At 37.9% G+C, this 12,179-nt stretch overlaps 1 non-coding gene across 1 annotated transcript; it reads left to right on the plus strand.

Moving 5' to 3' along the window:
* Window positions 1-6,126: 6,126 nt before the first annotated feature.
* trnas-uga lies at window positions 6,127-6,208 on the plus strand. The gene has a single exon. It is a non-coding gene; the product is annotated as a tRNA-Ser (tRNA).
* Window positions 6,209-12,179: the final 5,971 nt, after the last annotated feature.

Consider the following 12,179-nt stretch of genomic DNA (forward strand, 5'->3'; position numbering starts at 1 on the left):
GTCTGAAGGTAGCTTAAATACCAGATCCCCACAGTAACTCCAAACCTAAGAGAAAAACAAAGAGCAGAAGAGGATCCTCGGCACCCTCTGGTGGGCAAGCCTGAGGATCCCAACAAATGTAGAGTCATATGGCCTTCCTGCTTGGCTAAAATATGGTGTATGTGATATAGAAGCTTCTACTAAATCAGATTTGATCATCTAAAATTGAACGGTTTCAAATAACATCTATGCCATGTTTATTTACATTTAAAATTGTTGATAGATTTCTGCATCACTGCTGACTTTGATTATATACAGTTGGGTGTAAATTGTTAATTTTGAGGAAAATTTTGGTTAAAACTGCTATGAAATTCAAATAAAATGTAAATGATTTCTGAAATTTTGAAATAGGACTTTGTTTTGAAGCGTGGGACAGTGATAAGGATGTTTGGTATTTAGTGGAATAATATGCAATTCATAATTATTTGACCAAGTGCAATTCAATCACAACTTTTATTAGTGTCAGTACTTGGACATTCTAGAGTTTGTTCTAATTCTTTAATGACTTTGTGAGGTTGTGATTTTAAAATTTGTAGTTGATATTTGGCACAAGCAGAGTGAATGTCATCGAGGTATTGACGTTTATTGATTTTGAACAGTAAGTGTCATTATTTTATTAATTCTGGCACATCTGATCGTGGACTATTTTAACACATTTCTATGTTTATTCTTTTTGCAGTTCAGGATTTGGGGCAGTTGGCCATTTGTGCTATAACAACAACAAATCTAGAGCCACATGGGAGGATGCATCACAGGACAAATTTTATTTATAATAGTGAAAGTGACAAAATGTGGCTAATATAAGTTTTGCTTTTTAATTACTTTCTATTATTTTTTCTCTGGCAGTTCTCCTTCCTTCTGACTTGATGGTCGATCTTGGGAGAAGGGTCTTTTAAGCTCAGAGATCATGGGAAGATGTATTTGAAGGGATCTTCTTGATTACCGCATCAGGCCACTGTTGTTGCTGAACAAAGACATGATGATGCTGAACTGTGCCCATCTTCTGCTGGACTGCTGTATGAAAGCCAAAAGCTGTTGAACGATTACGAATGTCAGCAAAGACGAACTGTTCTCCTGCTGTCACGTGAGGGCAAAGTGCTGCTCACAGGACCTGGCAACAGATGTCTCCTTTGACTGTTGCTTTTCATACCTGGCTGAAAACAAAAGGGACTCAAGCATTATCTGTGGGAGTCTTCTATGGCTGGGAATCAGCAGTGAGTCGGGACCACAAAGATCATAGCCTTTTGTCCAAACCCGGACAGAGGTTTCAGTGGATGACTGGTCTGCTGGTTTCTATTTCCTGCTCTGTCAACCACAAAAGGCTGACCAAAGTTCATCAAAGCGGGACTGTATCCAGATGTTTCTGCACTGCGGGAATGACTGCTACTCTGGACACCTTCTGATTCAGCAGATAAAGAATGGGGCATGGCAAGTCGCTCAGCGGTGGTCCTGTTGTGTGTTCTCATGTTTGATCCTGGATTCTCACCTCTGATCATGTGACCTGGGCGCCAAAGCCCACTCCTGGGGTTCCCTTCAGTCTGCAGGTTGGAGACGAAATGGGTGCCAACAATACTTGGTAGTGGTGGATAAGTTTTTTTTTTATTTTTGTAGTGTGTGATGCCATTCTTCTCTTCTTACTTTAGTTATAGCACTGATGCGCCCTGTTGTCTTCACGTCCTGAAGCCCTGCAGTGTAATTCTGAGTGTGAAGGACATCCCATCTCCTGGGGTCAGAGGTTTTACAATGCAGTTGGGGGGTTGGTGTGCACCAACTGTTACGACACTGCATTCCTCGGAAATGCATTATCTTCCTCCATGATTCACTCTGTTTGTCTCACAAAATGCTAATGTGTCTTTTTTCCCTTCCTGCCTGAAAAGAATGGGCAGGGACTAACTATTGCAATTACATATTTTTGCTTTAACCATAGCTGAATTGCATTGTGTGTTACGCTTCATCTACTAAGGAAGATGATCTAAATTTTATTTACATAGTACAGAGGCTACCATTCAGTAAAACTAAATTTAAATTTAAATGGAATTTAAAAGTAAGGTGTTAAAGTGGATTGATGGGTGTCTATAGAGCTTACTGAGCGAATGACACCAAGTTCTGTGTTGATTTCATAAATTTAATCAAACATTAAATTCTTTGATTGAGGTGTGCAGATTGTAACAGCATCTGGGACACCATGTTTGAATTGCATCCAACTGTGTTACATGAGGCCAAAGTTAGTGGTGATAGCGGATTTCATCTCAATGAGTTGTATAGGATTTTTATTGTATTCTATGACAGAACATTTGTTCTGTTATAGAAACAGGGGGACATGAATGGAATTGATCTAATAAGCAAATTTTTAGTTTGGATCTCTCTTTACTTTTCGGAAAAAGAGGTTATTGAAGTTAAATCAAAATACATTAAATGTTTTACGGTGTATTAGCAGCATTAAAGATGAGCTAACTATTTGGATATGAAATAAGTAAAATTTATAAATTGAATATACTAAACAAAATATTGCCTATCAAATAATTTACATAAAATAGTGTTTCTTAAACTAAGGAAGGTGATTGTTGTATTGTTGCATCTCTATTCATATGTTTTAAAATAAGTTGTTTAACTAAGACATCCAGGAAGGTCTAAACTAAAGATTTACATCATTTAATAAATTTAGCTGTATCGAATCTCTCTCCAAAACTGAAAAGGCATTGATAATTGATAAACAATATAAAAAGGGTAATACATTATTCAATTAAATATTTTATAAATAGTTTTTCAAAAAAATAAATGGATCAAAGGTAAAAATGGTTGAAATTTTTGGGATTTAAAATATGATTGGAATAAAGTAGGTCATTTTTGATATTTAGTGAAAAGGTTAACTATACTCATGTAAAAAGTCTGATCATTCTTTAAGGTTTTAAAAAATAGAAAATATGATGATTGAAATTAAATTGGTCTAAATTGGAGATTTACAAATTAACAATTATGGAACTGCTTCTAAAATACAGTAAAGTTTTGGGTTCAACATGATAGGAAACATTTATTTTTCATGTAGGCCTTATATAAAAGAGGGTCAAAGGATTGATAAAATACAGCTCTAAAGGAGCAGGTTTATAATACAAAAGGAAGACAGCAAAGCTGTCATAAAGTGTCGGATCAATCATTAACCAATCAACAGGGTTCTCTCCATATGAGCTCCAGACAGGACGGATGTTTCCAGGACCTGCTACCCGCATTCCAGGATGGAAAGGTAAGCTTGCATATTTATCTCATAAAGATTTCTTCAATGAGTTACAGGTCCTGGCAGCGGAATTTACAAAATACCAGACGACACAGGAACGTCCAGGCTCGGGATCACTTCCGGGAATCGACTGGGTGCGCCTGAAGGTCATCAAAAGAAAATGGTCTGAACCTCGCTTCACCGGACCATACCGAGTCGTGGAGAGGACATCTCATGCTGTCCATCTGCAAAGGAAAAGGAGACACCTGGTTCCATTGGAATCGGTGCACAGCAGCAGGAGCCACAACGCACGCTACAAGGCATACGGGAGAATCTACAGTCTCAACCTGCGGTCGAGGAGTGTCTGCGGGCACATCGCAGCGCGGAGGAGGATCTGCGGTTCCGGGCAGAAGTGTGGCAGGGATTCCTGCCAAAACCACTTAATTTTCCTGAATTACAAGGCTTAAAAGGCCCGGACAGGCACAATAATCCTGTTCCGGTGTCCTTCCATTGAGAAAAGGAGATTGCAACCTCTCCTTAAACTCACTGTTATATTGGCACAATACTCCAATTTTCAGTGAGCAACGGACACTCAGGTGGAAACCTGAGGTTTACAACCGAGGAGGAACACGTGAAGGATCCAGCTACAAGATCATCATTAACTTATCTTCTTTTTATTGCGTGTTTTCGTTTTTTGCGAGCTCTTAAAGAACATTCGTTTCTTTTTGCGCGTATTTTTGGATGACGAAGAATTCATATTCATTTTTGGAGGACTATCGGAGGAGCATAGAGACGAACTCTAAGTTCTTATTGTTGAATCGTGAAAAAAAAGAAAAAAAAAGGTCTTTTGTAATTTTTATGTGTTTATGATTTATTTTCTTTTTTTGATGTTGTTATTGTTTTGTATTGTAATTTTTGTGTCGAGTATTGTCTTTTAAGTTTCCTGGGCATTTTTTAGTAATTTCGAGATATCTTACTCTGGTTTTCTAATTTTATACTTGGGCTGATATTTCTATTGTGTTTTTTTCTTCTATTGACATAACTGAGTTTTATGATTTTTCATGTTTGATAAGTGAAAGGTATTTTTAGTTTTAGTTTTTACTGGTTAAAATGTTGTGGTTCATCAGGTGAGTATTAAATTGTTGGATAGCGCAAGATACATTTGATAAGTTCAGATAATGGAGTTCAGCTTCAGACACATGACCTGGCAGTGGAACTAGGAGGTGCTGTTTAAAAAGGGGACTTTTATATAATTGGGCTAATGTTTTAGCTTTTAGTATACTAAATAGTTTTTTGGTTCCTCTATTAGAAGGCTTAATCAATTTATTTGTGAGGTCTGTGTGTCTCAGACCTCAAAAGAGGGACTGTTAAAGAAAAATTATTATTTTTAGTCTTTAATACAGTTAATCTTATGGCATGTGTAAAAGGTATGTTGAACACTCTCATTTTGACCATATTTCTTAATTTTGAACAAGGTTGTGTTAATGATTTAAAAACTACTGATGGGTAAGTATTCAAAGCACAGGAGGCCATAAAATGAGTATCTCCTGGGGGGGTGAATACCAGTTGAGCCTCAGGGGAGAGGTCTGCTTGGTTTACAGAAGATCAAAAGTCTTCCAGAATAAACATCTGGGATGGTGTGAAACTGAATAAAATGTAGAATGTTAAAACACTAACATTTAGTTTTTAAGACATTTTTCTAAGTATTAATTTCATGTTTTTTAATTGAAAATTGTACTATCTGTGACAATATCAGAATCAAATTGAAATTGTTTGAATGAAAATGTTTTGTTTAGTATTAGAAAATTGCTCAGGATATATGTTTAATGGGGTAATTGAATATGTTAGATTGAATATTATGTTTTATATGTGAGAAAAAGGAATTGTATCTCATGTTTTGTTGATTCTATGTGTTATTTTTGGTTTAAGGCAGGATTCAATCTTTTGGGGTAAAATGGTGTAGAAGAGCAAAATTGATTTGTGAAGATAACCTTTCCTTGAAACAAAATACTGAATTTAAGTTTGTTCTTGAGATTTATGGTGAGGCCCCCAAGCTGTTTGTGAAAGCTTATCTTAGCCAGATGACCCTAAGAATTCTAGAGGCCAAGATAAGCTTTCCGCTTTTTCTTGTTAAAACAAAGAAGCAAAAGACCCCAGATGTTTGCAGTAAATTAGGTGAAGCTCTAGGCAGTGTCAGAGATGGCTCCTGGTTGGAGGAGCAAAAGCCAGCCTTATTTGAATAAATTAAATACAAGAGGATAAAGCTTTCTACATAGAAGTAACAATTCAGATTTGCTCTTGCAACTCTCCAAAGATGTATTTGTACGTCTTTGCTTTCTTTCCTTCTCTCCATTTATGTCAGGTAATTGAATGTATGTCTCTGTTGTTCTGCAGTTTCTGGTGTAGGTTTGTGCATTGTCTTATATTGGATTAAACTCTGTAATTCTGTGATGTCAACACGCAATGCTGGTTTTTATTACCACACGCAGCTCGCCGAGTGGACCTGGGAAGGGAAGAATGAAAAGCCAACCTTTTTCCAGAGTTAACTATTTTAGAATATTTTCTTCCTTTACACTTGGCATGCCGCCAAATCCTACACAATTCCTAATGATATTTGAGAGGAATACTGATGTCAAAAAGATCTCCAAATACTTCCTATCATACTGGCTTATACAAACATTTACTGTACTACAGAAATGAATTGACAAAACTTTGTAATCCTCTAAAAACTTCCTTCCTAGCTTTTCTTGGAATGTCACAGAGTAATATGTTCTTTTTCAGTGGTTACATTGATGATATGGATCTTTTAAACTGCTCCTTTAGACATGTTTTGAAGTGTATCCTGCGCTATGTAACCTCAAGATTTGGTTTTTGGGGTTGTCGTGGCCGAGAGGTCAAGGCGATGGACTTGAAATCCATTGAGGTCTCCCCGCGTAGGTTTGAATCCTACCAGCAACGCTAGTTCCTTTCTCTATTGGCAGTGTTTGTTGACTCACTGACGACAGCAGTCAATGCAAGCTGCTCATCACTTCTAGGAGAGAGAAAGCATTTAAAGACTCATGCTTTTATGGTAATGTCAACCCCCTGTGTGGGTGGAAAACATTTCTGCGATCAGTTCCAGTATTCATATTGGGCCCAATATCCTTGCTTCAATTTAAAAAAACTGTTTTTCAAATGAGAACTGAAGTTGCAGTCAACCAACAGACTGAGACAATAGAGCATTATATTTGATGATGGGTGTGAAAAGGTAACTGATTTCCACATTCTTTACTGTTAAGTAACTTTCACCTGGCTTTAAGTCTAAGACATTGCGTCTAAGACCTTTCAAACAACTGCTTGAATGGAATAAAAATGACGGTGGAAACTCTAAATGTTTCCTTACCTTATGGCTAGCACTGAAATTATGTGTACTGTTGAAGTATAACGACAAAGGTGATGGGACAGCCTTTAGACTTCTCTTTTGGCTTAACTTGGCATGTCATCAAATCCTACACAATTCTTAATGATATTTGAGAGGAATACTGATGTCAAAAATATCTCCAAATACTTCCTATCATACTGGCTTACACAAACATTTACTGTACTACAGAAATGGAACTATCAACTCTACGAACACAAGAATGTCAATTGCTGGAAATTATTCACTGGGCTGATGCAGGAATATTTGAGGACAGTTAACAACATCAACAAGGACCGCTGCAAGGAAATATTTGGACCACTTCTCAACAGAAAATACAGTATAGAATGGACTTTATGAGTAATGAATAACTCTGATTTTATTTTCTTTTTTGTTTTTTTTTGTGTGTGATTTTTATTTTGTATAGCAAATATGTTCTGTTTTTGGTATATTTTGAATTATGTTGTAAATTTTTCTTTTAAGTAATTTTTTGTAATAAAAGACAAAACAAAAAAAAAATACTGACTTCCATCCCACGGGAATCCCACAGGAATCCCGTGACCCATGGAATTCCCGAAAAAAATGTCAGTCAGGGGATTTATATTGGGTCACCAACTTGTGGCTTGATGTAGAGCTCAGTACTACACACTAAGATGACTGCTGTTTCAGCCCTACTGATTGGGAATGGATGTTATTGAATCTTAAACTAAAGTTGGTATTATGCAACCTCCCCACTTAGTTGAATGCATATCTCTAATCTTGTTCAAAGCTGATTTTCATGAGCTAAAAGTGTATTTCTGTAAAAAAGATATAATGCAACCCATTTGGTCAGACTTCTTTGTGCTGACCATCTGGCTAGGTAAACTCTTTCTGGTAAGTGAGGTTACAACCTGTGCACACCTTCCAAGCCCAACTGACTACCAATTTTTTTACTATGTCTCTTGTACAGTAGTTATTTTGGGTAGACAGTCTATCAAATTGATACAATTTAGTTGTATTTTGCTGAAGAAATGTTTTGTAGGCCATGGCATTATTGACCTGTCATCCAGTGTATGCCAAAGGGAATCAAAATCTTGCATTCGAATCCAAAGCCGGACAACTGTGTTTAAGGAAAATCCATTTTATCCCTACCATGACAATGACTTTTTGTGAATTTAGTGAAAGAAAAGTTTTAGAACACAATCATCTCTTACTTTACCTCAATACATGTGGTTAAACTGTTGTTGTGTATTAATCTGCACTAATCATAAGATAAAATAAAGTTAATGTTTTATAAGTTTAAAGTTGTTTTCACAAATACTGTTATAAGAGCCATTCGAGGCCAGAGAGGAGAGAAGCAGAGGAGCGAGTGTGTGTATCTGTTGTAGCTGGCGCCAATGGTAGTGAGATCTACAGTACAACGCAGGGTTAAGGCCCCTTAGTGATAAGAAAGCACCCGCAATAAAAATGAAATATTTGACATCCCAAGGTAGTCCAGCTCAGCAAAAATCTGGCCATACAAAGGAGTTGTTATTTTCAAAGCACACGGAGCAGTAATGGTCCCATAAAGGGTGATGAGACGAAGGGGGAGCAGTATGGTAGATTGACATAGCTTGAAGCAAGGGCTGACATGTTTTTGACTAAACCGTCATAAGTTTCTGATTTGAATGCACCAGATGTTTTCATGGCCTGAGAGAGTGCTCTCACAAGAATGAGATGTGTCTATGAATGTCACCGTGTTTTGCAGATAAATATCAATGTGACCTTTACCAATGACTGAAATATGTTCCTAAGGGGGTTTTTCCACCGATAAGAAATGTATAAAAGGGAGCTGGCTTCTTCATTTGTTAGCTTCGGCTCACCAGCTCTGTGTAAATGTGTAGTGTTTAGCAATAAACACTGGACCCGGACTCAGCTGCCCTCTGTCTGAATTTTTTGATCTTTGTTTGAGACTTTTTCTGCTTTTTAAGAACTTAGAATTTTTATAAAACTAAGCTTCAATTTTAAGTCGTCAAGAAGAGAATTATAGGACGACACTGTCTCTATTTTAATGTGATGACGAGAGACACACGTCTAACTTGACGAGCATATTGCCAAGCTTTACATCACATTGTTGATTAACAGACATGATATGAAAACCCTACTAAAAAGGTCAGAAACAATTCCCTGATTGTCAAGTGGTCAGGATTCAGCCTCTCACCGCTGCGGCCGGGGTTCGATTCCCAGTCAAGGGAATTACATTTGTCACTAACTTGTGGTTGATGTAGAGCTTCAGTACTATTCACTAAGATGACTGCTGTTCAGCCCTAATGAGTGGGAGATGGATGTTATTGAATCTTAAACTGAAGGGTTGGTATTATGCAACCTCCCCACTTAGTTTTTCCGTAAAATTTCCAAAAAATATCCACTGGACTTGTTTTCAAGGTTTGAAGACGTTTTGGCCACCTCTCCAGGAGCTTTCTCCAATTCAAATTGCTGGATCGATGAGTTTGAGTCTTATATAGACAAAGCCTTGTATTGCTTGAAAAATAGCAAATGGTCAATTAACCGATGAGATGGGTCGTTTAGTTCATCGTTGCCTGTAATATCTGAACTGTCTATGATGTCTAGGGGTAGTTAAGGGGGGATTGCCATTAAGGGGGGGATTGTCCTGGAAACCTGTCTATGATTGATTAAGGGTTGGTCGTTAAGGAGGTATTTGTTCACGGCTGGAGCGGGTAGTAGGGGTCCCTCGTTCCTCTGTGATGGGGTGGGGGGTTTGGTGATATATGGAAGGGATCATGTCTATGATGAGTTTTGTATGTTTTTAGAAGCTGGAATCTAGAGTCCACCACACCTGTTTAAAAGTTGGTTTTTTTCTCTCTTAACATAGTTGGCTTCCTTCACCACCCTCTCCTCAAACACATATTTTTCTTTATTAGAATATTTGGACATTCTGGTCCTCAAATCGAATGTCCTTTGTCCACAAGGTGTAGGTGTTACTGAGAGTATTGTCAGAGGCGGCGCATTCTGTGTTTGGGCCTATGCGTACTGTGGATGAGGTTGTTTTGTTTCGCCTATGTAAAGATCAGAGCATTCCTCGCTGCCACTGAACAGCATGATTACCACTTCGCTTCATATTCGGTCTGGGGGAGGGTTTTATCTTTAGGATGGCACTTGCTCTGTTTAAGGGTTTGGTTTGGCTTGAATATGTACTGGGATTTGTGTTTGGAGAAAATCCTTTGAGCTTTTCAGGACATCCAGCAACATACGGGATTGTGATGTTTTTGGTTTAATCGTTCCCATCCCTGTCTTCTGTTGCGTTGTCTATTGGATTTTCCTTGATTATTTGATAAAGCCCAAGTTTGGATATCCCACAGTTTCGAGAGCATCTTTGATGTGGTGTTCTGTTCTTTGTGCTTCCCATCTGTTTTAGTAGGGACATGTTCTGCCCAGTGTTGTAAGGTTTGATGACTGAGAGTTTGTGTTCCAGGGGGTGGGTATGTGAGTCAAAAAGAAGATATCTGGTCTGTTGTGAGGTAGGTTTCCATACACTTCAATGTTTAGGCTTTCCATCTCCTTCCATGTCCAGAAGGGTAGTTTGTTAGTCCATTGGCTCCTCTTGGTTGAATTGGATGTTTACGGCAGTCAGGTTGATGTGTTTGGTGAAGGTCCCACTTCCTCTAGCTGGATTTTGACGAAAGTGTCATCCACGTATCTAACCTAGTGGCTTGGTGGTATTCCATTGAACGTGTCTAAAGCTCTCTTTTCCATTTCTTCCATGGTAAAGATTGGCTACAAATTGGTGATACTGGAGATCACCATTGTGCGGCCGTGCTTTCATGTCTGTAAAAAATTACTTGTATTTGAAATAGGTGTGGAAAGACGAGGAAAGGCCCAGTACGTGTGCAGATCTGGTCCCGAGTGAAATTAGTCTGTTGTTTAAAATCACTATCTTTGTCAAGACGTGTCCTGAGATGTTTCCACTGCCTCTGTTATTAGGTAGGCATGTGAAAAGTGAAGTAACAATGCTGCGGCCCCGGGTTTGATTCCCGGTCAGGGAATTTTTTAATTTGGTCACCACTTTATGTCGCTAGATTGTAGAGCCTTCAGTACTCTGATGCACGAACGTGACTGCTGTTTCAGCTCTTCTGAGTGGGAGTGAGTTATTGAATCTTAACTAAAGGTTGGTATTATCAACCTCACCCACTTAGCTGGAATGCAATTCTCTTATCTTGATTCAAAGCCTGATTTTGATGAGTAAAAAAGTGTTATTCTGTTAAAAAAGATATAATGCAACTTATGGTTCAGACTTCTTTGTGCTGGACCATCTGGTAGGTAAACTCTTTCTGGTAATGAGGTTCAACCTGTGCACACCATTCAATCACACACTTCCAAACCCAACTAGACTACCAATTTTTTTTTACTATGTCTCTTGTACTCGTAGTTATTTTGGTAGCAGTCTATCAAATTGATACAAATTTAGTGGGTATTAGCTGAAGAAGAATGTTGGTTAGGCATGGCATTATTGGACCTGTCATCCAGTGTATGCCAAAGGGAATCAAAATCTTGCATTCAAATTCCAAAAAGCCGGACAAACTGGTTTAAGGAAACATCCAATTTTATCCCTACCATGACAAATATTTTTGTTAATTTTGTGAAAGAAAAAGTTTTAGAACACAATCATCTTTTACTTTACCTCAATACCTGCGGTTTAAAATGTTCTCTTTTTTATTGTGATGACGAGAGACCACACGTCTAACTTGAAGAGCATTATTGCAAGCTTTACATCACATTGTTGTTTAACAGACATGATAGGAAAACCCTACTGAAAAGTAGGAAAAATGTCCTGACTTGTTCTAGTGGTTGGATTCAGCGCTCTCACTGCTGCGGCCCGGGTTCGATTCCCGGTCAGGGAATTTCATTGGGTCACCAACTTGTGCATGATGTACAGCTTCAGTAACTATACACTAGATGACATGCTGTTTCAGCCCTTTGAGTGGGATGGATGTTATTGAATCTTAAACTAAAGTTGGTATTATTTGCAACCTCCGCACTTAGTTGAATCTGCAATTCTGTAATCTTGTTCAAAGCTTGATTTTGATGAGCTAAAAGTGTATTTCTGTAAAAAAGATATAATGCAACCCATTTTGTCAGACTTCTTTGTGTGACCATCTGGCTAGTTAAACTTCTTTCTGGTAAATGAGGTTACAACCTGTGCACACCATTCAATCACACCCTTTCCAAGCAAACTTGGACTACCATTTTTTTTACTATGTCTCTTGTACCAGTAGGTATTTTGGGTAGACAGTCTATCCAAATTGTTACAATTTGTGGTATTTTGCTGATGAAATGTTTTGTAGGCCATGACATTATTGACCTGTCATCCAGTGTTGCAAATGGAATCAAAATCTTGCATTCGGAATCAAAGCCGGCGACAACTGTGTTTAAGGAAAATCCATTTTATCCCTTACCATGACAATGACTTTTTGTGATTAGTGAAAAGAAAAAGTTTTAGACACAAATCAAACTTTTAACTTTACCTCAATACATGCGGGTTAAAATGTCTCTATT

This window comes from Cyprinodon tularosa, unplaced genomic scaffold, assembly GCF_016077235.1.
Source record: "Cyprinodon tularosa strain WSP-4 unplaced genomic scaffold, ASM1607723v1 ctg1444, whole genome shotgun sequence".
NCBI lineage: Eukaryota > Metazoa > Chordata > Actinopteri > Cyprinodontiformes > Cyprinodontidae > Cyprinodon > Cyprinodon tularosa.